The sequence below is a fragment of the Prenolepis imparis genome, unplaced genomic scaffold (genome assembly GCF_030444845.1).
Source record: "Prenolepis imparis isolate NDT839.2.m4 unplaced genomic scaffold, iyPreImpa1.0 SCAF_12, whole genome shotgun sequence".
Taxonomy (NCBI): Eukaryota; Metazoa; Arthropoda; class Insecta; order Hymenoptera; family Formicidae; genus Prenolepis; species Prenolepis imparis.
In genome coordinates this window covers 12,319,980-12,342,090 of record NW_028141170.1, presented here as the reverse complement: position 1 = coordinate 12,342,090, position 22,111 = coordinate 12,319,980, and the positions used below count along the sequence as shown (strand labels likewise).

General features: G+C 28.8%; 1 protein-coding gene and 1 pseudogene across 1 annotated transcript in view; both read right to left on the bottom strand.

Moving 5' to 3' along the window:
* LOC145943731 (fatty acid synthase-like) overlaps positions 1–22,111 on the bottom strand; it is a 44,198-nt gene that overhangs the window by 13,081 nt on the left and 9,006 nt on the right. The window lies entirely within an intron of this gene.
* On the bottom strand, positions 8,925–9,733 carry LOC145943991 (uncharacterized; annotated as a pseudogene).

Below are 22,111 nucleotides of genomic sequence, written 5' to 3'. Positions count from 1 at the left end.
TATTTGTTTTATTTGTGATTTTTGTTTATAAAATACACAGAAAGAATTTTCTCTTAGAATTTACCCTGAAAATCATGGTAATCGTGAGACAATATGGTATGAAAAGAATTTTAAAAATATGTTTGATTAATTTTATCATACTTTTTAGTAAAACTATACTTTTAGTAAAATTAATCAAACATATTTTATATTTTATTGTGATAGATATTATTATTTTTTATTGTGATAAATATTAATCAGAGAAATTCTCATTAAATTCTTTCCATACCGTATTGTCCCACGATTACCATGATTTTTAGGATAAGTTCTAAGAGAAAATTCTCTCTGTGCATTTTTGTATTGTATTATGATTTAAATAAATCAAGATTTCGTAATTGCACAGTGATTTACACGCTTTTAAATGAGTACTCGATTTTATCCTACCGGTAGGGCAAAACTGGGTATTTTGACTGCTTTAAAAAATCTTGTCCTTGATAAGCAAATATTTTTTTTCAGCAACTAGCCTCATTTTCTCAAAGTTTAAGGTTCACTAAACACTATTAACGGTCAGTAGATTTTTTGTAGGAAGACAAATCCAAAAAAATACCCGGTTTTGCCCCACTTTTCACTATATATATACATATATGCAGTGTTAGGTAGATACATGTATCTAAATACAGTATCTAGATACATTTTGTGTATCTGAGCCTGTATCTGAGATATATTCGAATTGAATTATCTGTATCTGTATCTAGATACAAAACATATAGTAACTGAATTGCTTTTTTCAGATACATTTTTAGATACATTTTTACATATTTCTTTGAAATGACTAATTCTTTAAATTTTTAAAAGATCAAAACCACGTAGAAACAGCTGACCGTGCTATCGACATTCTCTATTTGTCAGACAAGCAAAGAGATATTGCATTAATATATCGCACGTTTTTCTCATATGAAACATTTGTTTTCCTCATATAAAACATTTGTTTTTAAGTTTAAAGTTTAATACAATTATATATTGTCATCAACACCGGTTGAACGATTATTCAGCATTGCTGATTAAATTTTAGTATTATGAAGAAATAGTTTGAGTGACGATATCTTTGAAGCACTTTTGATGTGTTAAAACTAACGAATAAAGTAAACCAAAAATATCCCTGATAAAAAAATTGATAGAAAACAATAGAAAACGATTGCATCGTTTTTAATCGTATAGTTATGAATCGGAAGTTAAAGAAAAAATATCGTAAATGTACGATTGATTCTTTAGCGTTTCCTTTCGTAATACTCTATTAATATGTTATCGTTTCTTATCATTTCTTTTCGCTAACCCATACAACATTGAATGATTGCAGAAACATATTGCATAGATCTAACATTATAATAGTTCTATAATCTATAATGTCATCGTTCTGAAGATTTTAGTTGCTTAAAGCCAGTCTTTTGTATTGTATAATAGGCCTAATATTTAATATTTATTCCTATTCCTATTCCTATTCCTATTTCTATTTTCTCTATTGTGCTTTGGTTCTAACACGTAAAATCGAAATTAGACTGAATTAACGAAAATCATCAAAAGTTGGTGGCGACATTAGTATAAACAAACCCTGAACGTGATACATGATTTACAATTTAAGAAAGTAACCTCACCAGTTCTATTCCGCAATGATCTAAAGGAGAAGGCTGAAAGACTCCTTTCTTTGGGACACTGATAAAGTGGGACCACAGAGGGTTCTCGAGAATGCTCTTCTCTCAAAGGTCTCGATTCTTCCGATTCAGTTAATTATTGAACTTTATACGTCGAGTTTTCGCGTCTGTCTGTTCTTAGAATTTTTGCGATCACGAATTAATGGACTGGGCCTTATATTGTAAAACAGGGTACATACATGCGTAATCAAATCACGTCTTATCATCATGGGCGGCGCATTCTCCGACATATCCCATACAGCAAGATGATAACAAAAAGAACTCTTAATGTTCTCTCCATTAAAATTTGGACATCCAAAAAAAAACCTTTAGAAAGATAACTTAATGAGATCTGAAAGAGCTCTGATGCGTCATATTTAGAAGAAAAAAAGACTTCTTCCGATAGTCATCAAACAGATAACTTTTTTGAGATATCTTGTAATAGATATCAATAAGATATCTAAAATTAGATGTCAAAAAGATATCTAAATTAGATACCTTTAGGAATTCATATTTATGATGTCAATAAGACATTTATTCTAAGTCATTTAAAACACTAAGAAAACGCAAAGCCTTTGGTGAGATATTTAGTAAGCCTCCCAACTGGGATTTTTGACAATAAAGATCAGAGATTCTTCACATTGTCATTCATATCCTTCCCTTTGGAAAGCTTGCTAAATATATCTCACCAGAGGCTTCGTGTTTTTTTGGTGTTCCCAATTGTCACCTTACATAAAATTATCATTAAATGGTTTTTTAAAAGTGACACTGAAATTTGTTTAGTGGTCATTAAATGAAAACTCGATGCGTTAGAATTAAATTTTATCGATTTTTATAGAATTAATATTTAAAACAAGCCATTTTATATTAGAGACATATTAAACTAATTTCAATATCATTTTTTAATGGCTATACTTTGAAATAATATATCCCAAGTAGCACGGTAGATCGGTTGTAGCATTCTAAATTCCACAAACTAAAAAGCAGCTACAACCGCTCTCCCTATACGTTCCTCAATACTAGCAAGTTGTAATCAATAATGGAAGGGCAAATGTTGTTCTCGACGAGGAAGCTTGTTAGTTCATACAATATCTGAATTGTATCCGAACACGCTTTTTTAATTGTATTGCCTCATTTCGATACTGTTACTTCATATTAATGAAATTGTAGCCAATTTTTAGTATGCTCTCCAAATGTTAGGAATAATACACATACACTATCGGATTAGTATATTTCTAACTGAAGTAAGAATATAGAAACTTCGAAAAGTTATATACAGTAGGATACATGTAGAATGCTTTCGGCAGGAAATTGTTGATGAATTTATCGTGCAAGAATTGAAATAATTTAGTAGAACACAAATGTAGCGAAGAAACAGGTAGCTTCTTAATTAATTTACTATGCGTGAAGAATTGTCAAATATTATTCATGTACAGGTTGTGCGTTCTCCTTTTGCTACCTGAGTATATCATTGGATTATTAATTATATTATTATTTATTATATTATTTTGCTATTTTTTTAAATATAAACAATATAATATAAACAATATTGAAATATTAATTAACAATATATTATATAATGTACAGGGTGTTCCAGACTTACCATATAACCTGTTAATGGCAGATTCCTGGGATTATTTGGAGACGATTTTTCCTCAGCAAAAATGTCGAGGTATCAATAATTTTCTAGTTATAAACAATTGAGAATAAAGGGTTTTCCACAAACTAAGCCTTGTAGAAATAAAATATTAACAAACCTTGATAAAAAAAATCGATAGAAAACAACAGAAAACGATTGCATCGTTTTTAATCGTAGTTATGAATAGAAAGTTAACGAAAGAATATCGTAAATGTACGATTGATTCTCTAGCATTTCCTTTCGTAAGTGTCCTATTGATATGTTATCGTTTCTTATCATTTCTTTTCGCTAACCCATATAGCATTGAATGATTGTAAAAACATATTGCATAGATCTAACATTATAATATTGCATGTGAGTTGTGAAATATTCCTGCAATATTACTGCAAGAATGCGGCAACAGTAAAATGTCCGCTTTTAAAAAAATTACAATGTAATGTTATGGTATTATTACGGTGCAATATATTTAAAATAATATTAAATAATACTTTTTATTTCGATATATTACGCGCTTTCATCATTATGTTTCAGTGATGGATAAGACATTTAAAATGTATTTCGATACAGATACAGATACATATGAAAAAAATGTATCTAGATACAGATACAGATACATATGAAAAAAATGTATCTAGATACAGATACTCAGATACTAAATATCTCAGATACATATCAGATACTTTTAAATTATATTTTATCATAATAATGGTAATATGCACAAAATATATTGAATAAATCTTTTATTTATTAATATTTTTTGTTTACATTACGGCTTTGTTCTTTAATCTTAATACATCAAAAATACCTCAAAAAGATATCGTTACTCAAACTATTTCGCCGTGATACTAAAATTTGACCACCAATGGTAAATATAATCGCTTAACTGGTGTTGATAACGATATAATTGTGTTGAGCTTTAAGAACAAATGTTTCATATATGAGGAACACGTGCTATATTGTTTGTCTGACAAATAAGAGAGAAACTCCATGCCAAACACTCTCAGCTGTTTCTACGTCGTCTTGATCTTTTAAAAATTTAAAATTTAAAGCATTGATCAATTCAAAGAAATATGTGAAAATGTATCTGAGAAAAACAATTTAGATACTATATTTTTTATATCTAGATATAGATACAGATACTTCAATTTGAATATATCTCAGATACAGGCTCCGCTACATAAAATGTATCTAGATATTACCCAACACTGTTAGTAGTAAATATTTACATCCTATCCACTCTTGTGACTCTAGCAGAAGTAAATATTTGCCTATTTTTATCATATCTACTCTTGTGATATTTCTGTGATTTCTTTTATTAGAGATCAAAAATATTTAAATTTGTAATCTATATTATATACATATATATAATCCCTATTCTGTCGTTGAATTGATGTCGTTGGGTACTTCCCGACATGCTAGAAACACCAAATTTCGCATGGTGATAGGGGTCCACCCCCAGGTAATGGGAAAATTCTTGAAATCTGGCTTTTCCCTTAGTATAATATAAGTTATGACTAAACTAATTGATTTATAATAAAAAAGCTTCTTGGAGAGTAAGGAAATCCTATTAAATGCAAATTGTATAAGTGTATTAAATGCAATTATATAAGTAAGTGTATCCAAAGTTTTAGTCACTAGTGTGTGTGCATATATATATATATATATATATATATATATATATATATAATATATGTATATATATATACAACATCACATACTCCTATTTTATTACCATGTATAGTATAAAATTAAAAATGTAGAGAAAAATAGTATTAACAAAAAATGTTTATTTTGAAGTCTTCTTCTTTCTCCCTTCAAAATTTGTCGGTCTAATTTTTTAACACCCTGTATATATTGGATTAAAAAGTGACAATGAAAAAGTAGCTCACGTATACTTTCACAACAGTTAAGTATCTAGATTGAAATTGTGTCACAAGAAATTAAATGATTTTAACGTTTTTCTTTATTGCCAAATATATATATAAAATAAAATACAATTAAATAATTATAAAAGTCAAAGTTTGAGTGAATTCGATTAGGTGCATGAAAATCTTATCGACTCAAAAAACAATTGCTGTATACACTACCGTCAGAAAGTTTAAGACCAAAGTAATAAATAAAGATCCTCGCGAGAATAATTTATTTTTACGCGTTAAAATATGACATTCCGCTGATTGTTTCTTTTTTTTATTATAATAGCTAAAAAATCACGTTATAACACCATAAAAGTAAAAATAGCTTGCATTATTTTTTGGGAAGAAATGATAAATTAAATTTACAAATGTTTTGGTGTTAAACGTTTTGACGGTAGTGTACATACAGCTATATAGATACAGGTGTATACATACAGTTGCATACATACAGCTGCATCACAGATTAATAGACAGATAGCCAAAGACCTGGATGAAGGCGAGACCGGCATTTCTCACTGATTTCAGCGCCATATCGTAGTAGTGGCCAATGCAGTAACTACTAACTACATTACCAAGAAATAAGTCATTTTCGAAGTCAAAAGTCGCGTCGTTAATACGACGGTAATAGTAGTAATTGTGGGATCCCAGGTTCAAAACTTGGGATGGCATAATTTTTTTTTGTTTTTTATTATTTTATATGTATATGTTATATGTATTATTTATTACGTAGACATAAATATTCGGCATATATTTATTGTTTTTTAGATACGCATATATCTTCTTATATATTTAAAATTTATAAAATAATCATAATATAAATAAAATATTTTTACAGAGAAATATTTTTAGAAATATTTTTACTTTTTAAAAATTTATACATTTTTTAAATTTTCTTAAATAATCTAATAATGTTAGAATACACACTTTTCATAACTTACGGAAAACATTCGGATTAAAAATTTTAAAAATGTATGAATTTTTAAAAAATTAAAATATTTCTAAAAATATTTCTCTGTAAAAATATTTTATTTATATTATGATTATTTTATACATTTTAAATATATAAGAAGATATATGCGTATCTAAAAAACAATAAATATATGCCGAATATTTATGTCTACGTAATAAATAATACATATAACATATACATAAAAAATAATAAAAAACAAAAAAAAGTTATGTCATCCCAAGTTTTGAACCTTGGATCGATCCCCACAGTTACTACTCTCGTGTTCTCCCGCTGCGCCAGCGGTACTAATCAAAACTGTGTCTTTCTTTAGGCCTTATAACAAACATGAAAATTTCTCTAAATATCCAATATAAAAAAAAAAAAATATTACTTACAAGGCGCATTGGCCGAAAAGCTCGAACACGGATCAACTTAAATTCAATACAGATTCACTATAAAAAAGGAGATCAAAATCGGTAAAGAGTCAACCGCGATCTCTCCTTGAAAGTATTGTTAAAAAGTTACATAATAGGGGTGCAGGGGCGAAGTCTTTTGGTAAAGTTAACGGAGTTTAGCACGGACTCGAACCAGGGGAAAAGTCTTTTGGTAAAGTTAACGGAGTTTAGCACGGACTCGAACCAGGGGCAAAGTGTGTCGGTAAGGGGCAAAGTCTGTCGCACGGAAATGCCGGTCTTGCCTTTTTCAGACCTTTGGCTATCTGTCTATTAATCTGTGGCTGCATACATACAGCTGTATAGATACAGCTTAATTATATTTAAGTGAATATAAAATGATATTTGAATTACATCTGATAACAAATCGAGCGCACACAAATCGGATATTTATATCGTTATCGTGTATTAATTAGCAAAGTTTTGATCGACAGTGACGCGATAAACAAGCAACGATTTAAACGCAGTAATTGATCATCTGTGACCTTGTGTTTTACGAAAAATACATATGCAAAAAGTGATTGATTTCGATATTTTACAACAGAGGCGCCTCCACTAATCTGTCTGATAACTCATAAATAATTAATAACAACTTAAGAGTAAAGTACATAAACCTGCTTTTAAATTTTCTCATGAATATGACGCAAGTTAGGATAGAATTAAATATTTTACGAATAGGTTCAAATGTGTATGTGCATTTGTTTCAAATTCTCTATGATTACTTCGAAAAAGAAATACTTTTAAATAGACTCAAATCTGGACGAAATAGGTTCTCTATAAATATCTCGAAAAAGCTACTTCTAAGTACATTCGATCCTAGATCAGGTATGTTCGCAGCTTTCATATGTACTTTGAAGAAAATTGAGGTAGGTGTGAGAGTGGGATCTAATTAAAATCCAAATGTAACTGCCAGATTCGGTTACTTCGTAAGTACTATATATAAAATATTATTTTTTCTGAATTATTCGAATCCTAGAAAGTAGAAAGTAGAAACTTGATTATTGGATTTGACTCGGATTTTTAAGTATATATTGAACTTGATTCTATTTCTAAACACGAGATAAAGATGAACCAAGTTCTTCTAAATCTAGCTTCAAACGTTTTCACGATCGCGACACGAGAACAAAATAATAGCGCAAAATCCGTCAATTCAAACATTTCCACGAAAGCAACACGAGAATAAGCACTTTTTCAAAAATCCATAATAGTCCAGTCAAATTAGATCAAAATATAGCGATTTAAAAAGACTGGGGAGGAGGATAAATTAAAAATCTGACGAATGGTTTTTAAAGTAGAGACTTCAAGCTCGACAGTGAAAAAAAAATTTTTCAAATCCGATTATTTTTAGCGGAGTTATGCTTATTTGAAATTATGCGAAATTTAGACTTAAAATACATATGCGTTAATTTTGTGGACGACTGTATTAATATATTATAGAGCAATTATCTGGCAATAAATAGTTTACATATATGTGAACTGAGAATGAGAAAATATGTTTTTATGCACTTAAAAATAGATAGAGGAAAATCAACAAGGAAAATCTCTTTGACTCGATGTTAAAGATCAGAGATTAAATAGATATGTTTATGTACAAACTACACAATCTGTGATTCATCTATGATTTCTATGACATAGACGCAATAGCATATTTTTATTTATAATTACATACAACTTTACTATTTTTTACTATTTAGTATTTTTCAACTTTACTATTTAGTATTTTCAAACCAAGAGATACAGTTCTAGAAAATTAGAATTAATTTTCGTGCGTGGCTTTATAGGCCGGATTTAAAAATCACATTTAGTTATTATACTGAGAGCCGATAAAAATATTTCTTAATTTACTATTTTTTGTTAATTAATATATTAATAAATACGTTTTTATTGTATCTTTGTGAGATTAATTATGTTAAATTATATTACACTCGATAGGATATCTGTACCTGTAAATTTGTTCTTTTTTATTACAATATTCAAAAATAGTATATTTGAACAATTAAGGATTGATTCCGTTATATATATATATTAAATATAATATTTATTTTTAAAGGAAAGGAAAAATAAATAAATAAATATAATACAAAATATAATATAATATAATATAATATAAAATGCTTTAATAAGTGCTTTATTCATTATATGACATTTTTTTATAAGTATACATAAAATACACTGTACATTATGATATCCCACACCAAAAATATAGTGTATAAAATATCAGAAAAGTTAATATAAGTAATGTGAACATTATATTTATTGCTTCTCATTGCTCTTTTTTGTTGTTTTAGTTATTATATTTATGGTTCATATTGTTTGATTACAAAAATGATGATCGTGAAAGAAATGTTTTATACAAAGAGATTTTTTACACCATGCGCATGCAATTATAGCAACTTCGCCGCAAATGTCGCATGTTGGTTTTAAATGATTTTTGAAACAAAATTCAATTGGTGTTTGAAATTCTTTCGGTCTATTCTGTATATATCGACTTTTAAACCACGCAAATTTAAATAAATTTTGAAACCTGGGCGATGAGAATTAATAATGTATTAATAATTGCAATTTCAAAATATTATTTCTAACATGAAGATCTATGGCGAGGTCTAACAATATAACAGTATCAGAAAAATGTTTAATAAAATTTTTTCATAATCGAAATATACATCTAATGCTTGTATTTTTCCCGTTGTACCCGCCGGAATAGTTAAATAACCAATATCTGTTGCAGAATTTGGTCTAGTTTCTGAAATTATATTAGGACAATGTCCACTCCACGAATTTAATAATAATACCAATTTTGGTCTAACTTTCGGAAAAAATACATCTTTTAACCAAGTTTTTACACGATTTGATGTTAATTTGCCTGATTTTGAAGCCATAACAAAAATATTAGGCGCTTCAAATAATGTTTCCTGCACTTTTGAACCAAACGTTCCTGTAACTTCTTTCAATACAATAAAAAGAGGCGATAATAATCTACCATCAGCGGAAATCGTCGGCTGTATAGTATAACTATGCGTGGTTGCTGATATAGATTGTACATACACACACACACACGCGCGCGCGCGCACACATGAGATGGAAATCCGACTGGAGACCTTCACGTAGTACATCAGTAATGCGTATGCCGGCGATATTGTAATTTTCAAGCCTTATAAGTCAAAAAGTACGTAAGAGAAATTCACTTTATTATAGCGTTTTGGAAAGCTCTCGAACTAAGCTACAAGAAAATTTTTCAAATCCGATCATTTTTAGCGGAGTTATGCTTATTTGAAATTATGCGAAATTTTGACTTAAAATACATATGCGTTAATTTTGTTGATGAGTGTAGTACGAATAAAAAATTAAAACGTTTATATTTGAATAATTGCAACGCGTAATTACAAGCTGTAATTTTTTATTACATAATTTTTTATTACATTATTATTTACGACGCGTATTTTCCTTACAAATATAAAAAAAACATTTATATAAATGCAGAAAACGGTAAACTTTAATAATATTAATAATTATATTTGATTTTTTTATTTAAGATAAATTAGATCACGTCCATCATAAATATAACATCACTAAACAAACAATTTAATTGCAAAAATATGTTGCTATTTAATCAACTAATCAAGTCGAGGAACTAATATAATTTGCTTATTGAAATGAGATTGTTCTTTTTCTTTTTACATAATCTTTTTTTTAACATAATCTATGTATAAAAAAATCAATAAAAAACAGGCACGTGTATTTTTCAAGGATGTTTCAATTATATTTGTATAATCATTAAAAACTGCGTAGAAGTTATATTAAAAGTTTATTTATTGTTGTCAAGGATTTGATTGTTACATAATTAAACTAATTAAGTATATATTATTTTTTATAAAATATAAAAAACATTATTATTTAACTGAAATATACATTATAATATAATATAATATATGTATACTGAACTGTCATTTATTTCGGTTGACGGAATTAAATAATAACTAACGTAATATAATAAATTATTATATAGCATAAAATATAGTTATAAAAATCAATGGATCATTATTTATATAAAATAAAAGTTATTGCTATAATCAGAAAATTCTTCTAAAATAATTATCTCTATAAATTTATAATAAATATTTATAATAATATTTTAGATAGTAAAAAAAAAATTATATGTAATATTCAATTTTCAACATAGTTTTTATAACTCATATGTGTGTAACCTCAAAATTTCCGCGACACTAGATGATATATGTATTTTCCAAGTCTTAAAATAAAAATCCATATATTAAAAAATTAAAATGTAGATGTCATAATTTTTTAAGTAGATAATTAGAATAATATAAAGTTTATTAATTAGAATAATGTTAGAATAATGTAATGTGTAGTTCATCAATTGGATTTTCTCAAACTTGCGTATTCAAGCGATATATCGCATAGAAAGGATAATATCTTCCAATCTATCGTCATTACCATCCTCAATAGACTTTAATTTTGTGTCTATATTAACAAATTAATTATATAAAAACTATTTTACTTTGTAACTATAAACTGTACTTATAGAAACTTAATAATAACTAAATTACGCTGCATTTTGCATAATTTGTAGTAAAACAATCTTTAATTAAACAAGAAAAATTATAACTAGTGATTCTTCAGAAACAGAATTAATTATATGTTCACAGGCTACAAGAATGGACTTAAGCTCTTTGACACTGTGTGCTTTGTTTCTTGGTTTAATAATTTCCGCTATATTAGTGTGTCATCACTATGTTCTTCGACAAAAGCTCAAAAACTTTCCCTAATTCGGTGTATTTCCTTTTGGTACAGCATTTGAGTTTATAAAACGAACGGATTATGGTAAAGAACTTTGTGAATAAGATAATATTGCTATTATGCTTTTACAAATGCCATTTATATATTTTTAGCAAAAAAACCTAAGATTCGTAATTTACATTAAATCAGTATAATAATTAATAAATATTAATTAATCAATATTAAATATCCAATTATGTGTTTATCCACAGAACGCGTACAATTGATTGAGCAACAGTTTATGCTATATTTTAAAGAAGGAATATTCATAAATTGGGTTGGTATAAGACCGTTTATTAATATCTGTAAACCTGAATTTTTAGAGGTGAGAATGGAAAAATGTTTAAAAAAATATATTTTCTCGATTACGAAATTCGAATTTGTTTTTATTATTATTATCATTGTGCATATAGGGTTCATGCTATATACTATACACTTTTATTTATAGTGATTGAATAATACGAAATATGCGTTTAAAAATTACGCAATGTGGAGCACAACAAATATAAATTGCATTTTCTTCATATTTTTCTTCTTTTGCAATTTACCATCTTTACCCTTCTTTATCTTCTTTACATCATCCTTATCTTGGGATCCTTCTCTTTATTCTCATTTTCGTTACTACTTGACTCACAATTATCGCTCTATCCAATTTTGATATTTTCAATTCCTTTTCTTCCTTATATACTTGGCCAAAAGTTAAAAGAATTTAAATGGTTTGTAAACATTTATTTTCTATGTTAATGTTTGTTTAATATGTCTTTAATATAAAATGACTATACGTCGGAGAATGCGGCGCCCATGATGATAAGACGTGATATGATTATGCAAATGTACCCCGTTTTACAATATAAGGCTCAGTCCATTAATTCGTGATCGCAAAAATTCTAAGAACAGACAGACGCGAAAACGACGTATAAAGTTCAAGAATTAACTGAATCGGAAGAATCGAGACCTTTGAGAGAAGAGCATTCTCGAGAACCCTCTGTGGTCCCACTTTATCAGTGTCCCAAAGAAAGGAGTCTTTCAGCCTTCTCCTTTAGATCATTGCGGAATAGAACTGGTGAGGTTACTTTCTTAAATTGTAAATCATGTATCACGTTCAGGGTTTGTTCATACTAATGTCGCCACCAACTTTTGATGATTTTCGTTAATTCAGTCTAATTTCGATTTTACGTGTTAGAACCAAAGCACAATGGAGAAAATAGGAATAGGAATAGGAATAGGAATAAATATTAAATATTAGGCCTATATTATACAATACAAAAGACTGGCTTTAAGCAACTAAAATCCTCAGAACGATGACATTAGATTATAGAATTATCGAATCTATTTGAAGATTATAGTCAAATTAGCAAAAAAGAAAAAAATAACCGGTAAAAAGCTATAAATTGGTGGAGACCTTTATCTTGGCATACTATTGAACGTACTGAAAGTCCGGACCTCTATCTGCAGGGCTCGATCCGCCATCTTGGAGAAAAGGTGCTTCAATTCAGTTTTTTCCTCATATCTCGGTAATCGTTGATCCTATCGTATTGAAGGTTATAATGAAAAATGAAGCTCATTAAATTCTTTATAAAAAAGGTCCAATACATTTTTTTCATATCTTTAATAGTTTCTATGACGCTGAAACTAGCAGCCGCTAAGTGATAACGGCGCGCCGCGGCGCGCCGTTATCACTTAGCGGCTGCTAGTTTCAGCGTCATAGAAACTATTAAAGATATGAAAAAAATGTATTGGACCTTTTTTATAAAGAATTTAATGAGCTTCATTTTTCATTATAACCTTCAAAACGATAGGATCAACGATTACTGAGATATGAGGAAAAAACTGAATTGAAGCACCTTTCTTCCAAGATGGCGGATCGAGCCCTGCAGATAGAGGTCCGGACTTTCAGTACGTTCAATAGTATGCCAAGATAAAGGTCTCCACCAATTTATAGCCTTTTACCGGTTATTTTTTTATATCGCTATATTTTGATCTAATTTGACTGGACTATTATGGATTTTTGAAAAAGTGCTTATTCTCGTGTTGCTTTCGTGGAAATGTTTGAATTGACGGATTTTGCGCTATTATTTTGTTCTCGTGTCGCGATCGTGAAAACGTTTGAAGCTAGATTTAGAAGAACTTGGTTCATCTTTATCTCGTGTTTAGAAATAGAATCAAGTTCAATATATACTTAAAAATCCGAGTCAAATCCAATAATCAAGTTTCTACTTTCTACTTTCTAGGATTCGAATAATTCAGAAAAAATAATATTTTATATATAGTACTTACGAAGTAACCGAATCTGGCAGTTACATTTGGATTTTAATTAGATCCCACTCTCACACCTACCTCAATTTTCTTCAAAGTACATATGAAAGCTGCGAACATACCTGATCTAGGATCGAATGTACTTAGAAGTAGCTTTTTCGAGATATTTATAGAGAACCTATTTCGTCCAGATTTGAGTCTATTTAAAAGTATTTCTTTTTCGAAGTAATCATAGAGAATTTGAAACAAATGCACATACACATTTGAACCTATTCGTAAAATATTTAATTCTATCCTAACTTGCGTCATATTCATGAGAAAATTTAAAAGCAGGTTTATGTACTTTACTCTTAAGTTGTTATTAATTATTTATGAGTTATCAGACAGATTAGTGGAGGCGCCTCTGTTGTAAAATATCGAAATCAATCACTTTTTGCATATGTATTTTTCGTAAAACACAAGGTCACAGATGATCAATTACTGCGTTTAAATCGTTGCTTGTTTATCGCGTCACTGTCGATCAAAACTTTGCTAATTAATACACGATAACGATATAAATATCCGATTTGTGTGCGCTCGATTTGTTATCAGATGTAATTCAAATATCATTTTATATTCACTTAAATATAATTAAGCTGTATCTATACAGCTGTATGTATGCAGCCACAGATTAATAGACAGATAGCCAAAGGTCTGAAAAAGGCAAGACCGGCATTTCCGTGCGACAGACTTTGCCCCTTACCGACACACTTTGCCCCTGGTTCGAGTCCGTGCTAAACTCCGTTAACTTTACCAAAAGACTTTTCCCCTGGTTCGAGTCCGTGCTAAACTCCGTTAACTTTACCAAAAGACTTCGCCCCTGCACCCCTATTATGTAACTTTTTAACAATACTTTCAAGGAGAGATCGCGGTTGACTCTTTACCGATTTTGATCTCCTTTTTTATAGTGAATCTGTATTGAATTTAAGTTGATCCGTGTTCGAGCTTTTCGGCCAATGCGCCTTGTAAGTAATATTTTTTTTTTTTTATATTGGATATTTAGAGAAATTTTCATGTTTGTTATAAGGCCTAAAGAAAGACACAGTTTTGATTAGTACCGCTGGCGCAGCGGGAGAACACGAGAGTAGTAACTGTGGGGATCGATCCAAGGTTCAAAACTTGGGATGACATAACTTTTTTTTGTTTTTTATTATTTTTTATGTATATGTTATATGTATTATTTATTACGTAGACATAAATATTCGGCATATATTTATTGTTTTTTAGATACGCATATATCTTCTTATATATTTAAAATGTATAAAATAATCATAATATAAATAAAATATTTTTACAGAGAAATATTTTTAGAAATATTTTAATTTTTTAAAAATTCATACATTTTTAAAATTTTTAATCCGAATGTTTTCCGTAAGTTATGAAAAGTGTGTATTCTAACATTATTAGATTATTTAAGAAAATTTAAAAAATGTATAAATTTTTAAAAAGTAAAAATATTTCTAAAAATATTTCTCTGTAAAAATATTTTATTTATATTATGATTATTTTATAAATTTTAAATATATAAGAAGATATATGCGTATCTAAAAAACAATAAATATATGCCGAATATTTATGTCTACGTAATAAATAATACATATAACATATACATATAAAATAATAAAAAACAAAAAAAAATTATGCCATCCCAAGTTTTGAACCTGGGATCCCACAATTACTACTATTACCGTCGTATTAACGACGCGACTTTTGACTTCGAAAATGACTTATTTCTTGGTAATGTAGTTAGTAGTTACTGCATTGGCCACTACTACGATATGGCGCTGAAATCAGTGAGAAATGCCGGTCTCGCCTTCATCCAGGTCTTTGGCTATCTGTCTATTAATCTGTGATGCAGCTGTATGTATGCAACTGTATGTATACACCTGTATCTATATAGCTGTATGTACACTACCGTCAAAACGTTTAACACCAAAACATTTGTAAATTTAATTTATCATTTCTTCCCAAAAAATAATGCAAGCTATTTTTACTTTTATGGTGTTATAACGTGATTTTTTAGCTATTATAATAAAAAAAAGAAACAATCAGCGGAATGTCATATTTTAACGCGTAAAAATAAATTATTCTCGCGAGGATCTTTATTTATTACTTTGGTCTTAAACTTTCTGACGGTAGTGTATACAGCAATTGTTTTTTGAGTCGATAAGATTTTCATGCACCTAATCGAATTCACTCAAACTTTGACTTTTATAATTATTTAATTGTATTTTATTTTATATATATATTTGGCAATAAAGAAAAACGTTAAAATCATTTAATTTCTTGTGACACAATTTCAATCTAGATACTTAACTGTTGTGAAAGTATACGTGAGCTACTTTTTCATTGTCACTTTTTAATCCAATATATACAGGGTGTTAAAAAATTAGACCGACAAATTTTGAAGGGAGAAAGAAGAAGACTTCAAAATAAACATTTTTTGTTAATACTATTTTTCTCTACATTTTTAATTTTATACTATACATGGTAATAAAATAGGAGTATGTGATGTTGTATATATATATACATATATTATATATATATATATATATATATATATATATATATATATATGCACACACACTAGTGACTAAAACTTTGGATACACTTACTTATATAATTGCATTTAATACACTTATACAATTTGCATTTAATAGGATTTCCTTACTCTCCAAGAAGCTTTTTTATTATAAATCAATTAGTTTAGTCATAACTTATATTATACTAAGGGAAAAGCCAGATTTCAAGAATTTTCCCATTACCTGGGGGTGGACCCCTATCACCATGCGAAATTTGGTGTTTCTAGCATGTCGGGAAGTACCCAACGACATCAATTCAACGACAGAATAGGGATTATATATATGTATATAATATAGATTACAAATTTAAATATTTTTGATCTCTAATAAAAGAAATCACAGAAATATCACAAGAGTAGATATGATAAAAATAGGCAAATATTTACTTCTGCTAGAGTCACAAGAGTGGATAGGATGTAAATATTTACTACTAACAGTGTTGGGTAATATCTAGATACATTTTATGTAGCGGAGCCTGTATCTGAGATATATTCAAATTGAAGTATCTGTATCTATATCTAGATATAAAAAATATAGTATCTAAATTGTTTTTCTCAGATACATTTTCACATATTTCTTTGAATTGATCAATGCTTTAAATTTTAAATTTTTAAAAGATCAAGACGACGTAGAAACAGCTGAGAGTGTTTGGCATGGAGTTTCTCTCTTATTTGTCAGACAAACAATATAGCACGTGTTCCTCATATATGAAACATTTGTTCTTAAAGCTCAACACAATTATATCGTTATCAACACCAGTTAAGCGATTATATTTACCATTGGTGGTCAAATTTTAGTATCACGGCGAAATAGTTTGAGTAACGATATCTTTTTGAGGTATTTTTGATGTATTAAGATTAAAGAACAAAGCCGTAATGTAAACAAAAAATATTAATAAATAAAAGATTTATTCAATATATTTTGTGCATATTACCATTATTATGATAAAATATAATTTAAAAGTATCTGATATGTATCTGAGATATTTAGTATCTGAGTATCTGTATCTAGATACATTTTTTTCATATGTATCTGTATCTGTATCTAGATACATTTTTTTCATATGTATCTGTATCTGTATCGAAATACATTTTAAATGTCTTATCCATCACTGAAACATAATGATGAAAGCGCGTAATATATCGAAATAAAAAGTATTATTTAATATTATTTTAAATATATTGCACCGTAATAATACCATAACATTACATTGTAATTTTTTTAAAAGCGGACATTTTACTGTTGCCGCATTCTTGCAGTAATATTGCAGGAATATTTCACAACTCACATGCAATATTATAATGTTAGATCTATGCAATATGTTTTTACAATCATTCAATGCTATATGGGTTAGCGAAAAGAAATGATAAGAAACGATAACATATCAATAGGACACTTACGAAAGGAAATGCTAGAGAATCAATCGTACATTTACGATATTCTTTCGTTAACTTTCTATTCATAACTACGATTAAAAACGATGCAATCGTTTTCTGTTGTTTTCTATCGATTTTTTTTATCAAGGTTTGTTAATATTTTATTTCTACAAGGCTTAGTTTGTGGAAAACCCTTTATTCTCAATTGTTTATAACTAGAAAATTATTGATACCTCGACATTTTTGCTGAGGAAAAATCGTCTCCAAATAATCCCAGGAATCTGCCATTAACAGGTTATATGGTAAGTCTGGAACACCCTGTACATTATATAATATATTGTTAATTAATATTTCAATATTGTTTATATTATATTGTTTATATTTAAAAAAATAGCAAAATAATATAATAAATAATAATATAATTAATAATCCAATGATATACTCAGGTAGCAAAAGGAGAACGCACAACCTGTACATGAATAATATTTGACAATTCTTCACGCATAGTAAATTAATTAAGAAGCTACCTGTTTCTTCGCTACATTTGTGTTCTACTAAATTATTTCAATTCTTGCACGATAAATTCATCAACAATTTCCTGCCGAAAGCATTCTACATGTATCCTACTGTATATAACTTTTCGAAGTTTCTATATTCTTACTTCAGTTAGAAATATACTAATCCGATAGTGTATGTGTATTATTCCTAACATTTGGAGAGCATACTAAAAATTGGCTACAATTTCATTAATATGAAGTAACAGTATCGAAATGAGGCAATACAATTAAAAAAGCGTGTTCGGATACAATTCAGATATTGTATGAACTAACAAGCTTCCTCGTCGAGAACAACATTTGCCCTTCCATTATTGATTACAACTTGCTAGTATTGAGGAACGTATAGGGAGAGCGGTTGTAGCTGCTTTTTAGTTTGTGGAATTTAGAATGCTACAACCGATCTACCGTGCTACTTGGGATATATTATTTCAAAGTATAGCCATTAAAAAATGATATTGAAATTAGTTTAATATGTCTCTAATATAAAATGGCTTGTTTTAAATATTAATTCTATAAAAATCGATAAAATTTAATTCTAACGCATCGAGTTTTCATTTAATGACCACTAAACAAATTTCAGTGTCACTTTTAAAAAACCATTTAATGATAATTTTATGTAAGGTGACAATTGGGAACACCAAAAAAACACGAAGCCTCTGGTGAGATATATTTAGCAAGCTTTCCAAAGGGAAGGATATGAATGACAATGTGAAGAATCTCTGATCTTTATTGTCAAAAATCCCAGTTGGGAGGCTTACTAAATATCTCACCAAAGGCTTTGCGTTTTCTTAGTGTTTTAAATGACTTAGAATAAATGTCTTATTGACATCATAAATATGAATTCCTAAAGGTATCTAATTTAGATATCTTTTTGACATCTAATTTTAGATATCTTATTGATATCTATTACAAGATATCTCAAAAAAGTTATCTGTTTGATGACTATCGGAAGAAGTCTTTTTTTCTTCTAAATATGACGCATCAGAGCTCTTTCAGATCTCATTAAGTTATCTTTCTAAAGGTTTTTTTTTGGATGTCCAAATTTTAATGGAGAGAACATTAAGAGTTCTTTTTGTTATCATCTTGCTGTATGGGATATGTCGGAGAATGCGCCGCCCATGATGATAAGACGTGATTTGATTACGCATGTATGTACCCTGTTTTACAATATAAGGCCCAGTCCATTAATTCGTGATCGCAAAAATTCTAAGAACAGACAGACGCGAAAACTCGACGTATAAAGTTCAATAATTAACTGAATCGGAAGAATCGAGACCTTTGAGAGAAGAGCATTCTCGAGAACCCTCTGTGGTCCCACTTTATCAGTGTCCCAAAGAAAGGAGTCTTTCAGCCTTCTCCTTTAGATCATTGCGGAATAGAACTGGTGAGGTTACTTTCTTAAATTGTAAATCATGTATCACGTTCAGGGTTTGTTTATACTAATGTCGCCACCAACTTTTGATGATTTTCGTTAATTCAGTCTAATTTCGATTTTACGTGTTAGAACCAAAGCACAATAGAGAAAATAGAAATAGGAATAGGAATAGGAATAGGAATAAATATTAAATATTAGGCCTATTATACAATACAAAAGACTGGCTTTAAGCAACTAAAATCTTCAGAACGATGACATTATAGATTATAGAACTATTATAATGTTAGATCTATGCAATATGTTTCTGCAATCATTCAATGTTGTATGGGTTAGCGAAAAGAAATGATAAGAAACGATAACATATTAATAGAGTATTACGAAAGGAAACGCTAAAGAATCAATCGTACATTTACGATATTTTTTCTTTAACTTCCGATTCATAACTATACGATTAAAAACGATGCAATCGTTTTCTATTGTTTTCTATCAATTTTTTTATCAGGGATATTTTTGGTTTACTTTATTCGTTAGTTTTAACACATCAAAAGTGCTTCAAAGATATCGTCACTCAAACTATTTCTTCATAATACTAAAATTTAATCAGCAATGCTGAATAATCGTTCAACCGGTGTTGATGACAATATATAATTGTATTAAACTTTAAACTTAAAAACAAATGTTTTATATGAGGAAAACAAATGTTTCATATGAGAAAAACGTGCGATATATTAATGCAATATCTCTTTGCTTGTCTGACAAATAGAGAATGTCGATAGCACGGTCAGCTGTTTCTACGTGGTTTTGATCTTTTAAAAATTTAAAGAATTAGTCATTTCAAAGAAATATGTAAAAATGTATCTAAAAATGTATCTGAAAAAAGCAATTCAGTTACTATATGTTTTGTATCTAGATACAGATACAGATAATTCAATTCGAATATATCTCAGATACAGGCTCAGATACACAAAATGTATCTAGATACTGTATTTAGATACATGTATCTACCTAACACTGCATATATGTATATATATAGTGAAAAGTGGGGCAAAACCGGGTATTTTTTTGGATTTGTCTTCCTACAAAAAATCTACTGACCGTTAATAGTGTTTAGTGAACCTTAAACTATGAGAAAATGAGGCTAGTTGCTGAAAAAAAATATTTGCTTATCAAGGACAAGATTTTTTAAAGTAGTCAAAATACCCAGTTTTGCCCTACCGGTAGGATAAAATCGAGTACTCATTTAAAAGCGTGTAAATCACTGTGCAATTACGAAATCTTGATTTATTTAAATCATAATACAATACAAAAATGCACAGAGAGAATTTTCTCTTAGAACTTATCCTAAAAATCATGGTAATCGTGGGACAATACGGTATGGAAAGAATTTAATGAGAATTTCTCTGATTAATATTTATCACAATAAAAAATAATAATATCTATCACAATAAAATATAAAATATGTTTGATTAATTTTACTAAAAGTATAGTTTTACTAAAAAGTATGATAAAATTAATCAAACATATTTTTAAAATTCTTTTCATACCATATTGTCTCACGATTACCATGATTTTCAGGGTAAATTCTAAGAGAAAATTCTTTCTGTGTATTTTATAAACAAAAATCACAAATAAAACAAATATCTTGCTCTACATAGCTGCAGAACTCGTGGGCCCACCCTTGGCATGTAATGCACTGTAACTAGCCTTCGATTGACGTTGAGTACAATTATTGCAAAAGATGCAGGCTACATCTTTTTTTCTTCTTGCTTTTTTTATTATTTAATTTTTTAATCCTATATTTTTTGTATCCGATTTTGCCCCACACGTAGATACTCGGTTTTGTCCCAACACGAGGAAAATAATAAACACGGCGGCTGTATATCCCGACGTAAAAGAAACGATGAAAACTAATGCGATCTACTTTCTAATATGTACAGAATTCAGTTCTGCACTTATCAAAATAAATGCTTTGTGTGTATAGAAAAAGTCCACAACGGCTTGATTGTTGCTCCGATATCAATTTTTTTTTGTTTCGAAAATTTTAAATTTCTCTCAAAAGAGAAGTATCGTGTATAATGTGGACACGGTTCATTTCAGAATAATAATGGCGTCAATTTATAACTAATAACACGAATTGGCCATAAATGACAATATACTTATCACAAAGGAATAGAGGTATCCGGTTTGACCCAACTTTCCTCTATTTCTTTTTTTTTATTAATTTTGCTATAAAACTGTGATTTGAGAATGCACTTCTATTTAAATGCAATATCTTCTTAAGTCACCTTCAAATCACACTTAAATAATAGTAATACGTAATTGTTTCCTCAACTAATATGAAATTAAAAAGCTAGTAATAAATGCAAATTGTTGTTTTTTTCAAATATCGATTATTAATCACATAACTCAATATTGCATCTCAAAGTAAGCATAAACGAGCTTTATAATTGGAGAATAATTATAGATATAATTTCAAAAAATAGAAAAATCGGAATATATCTCCATATCT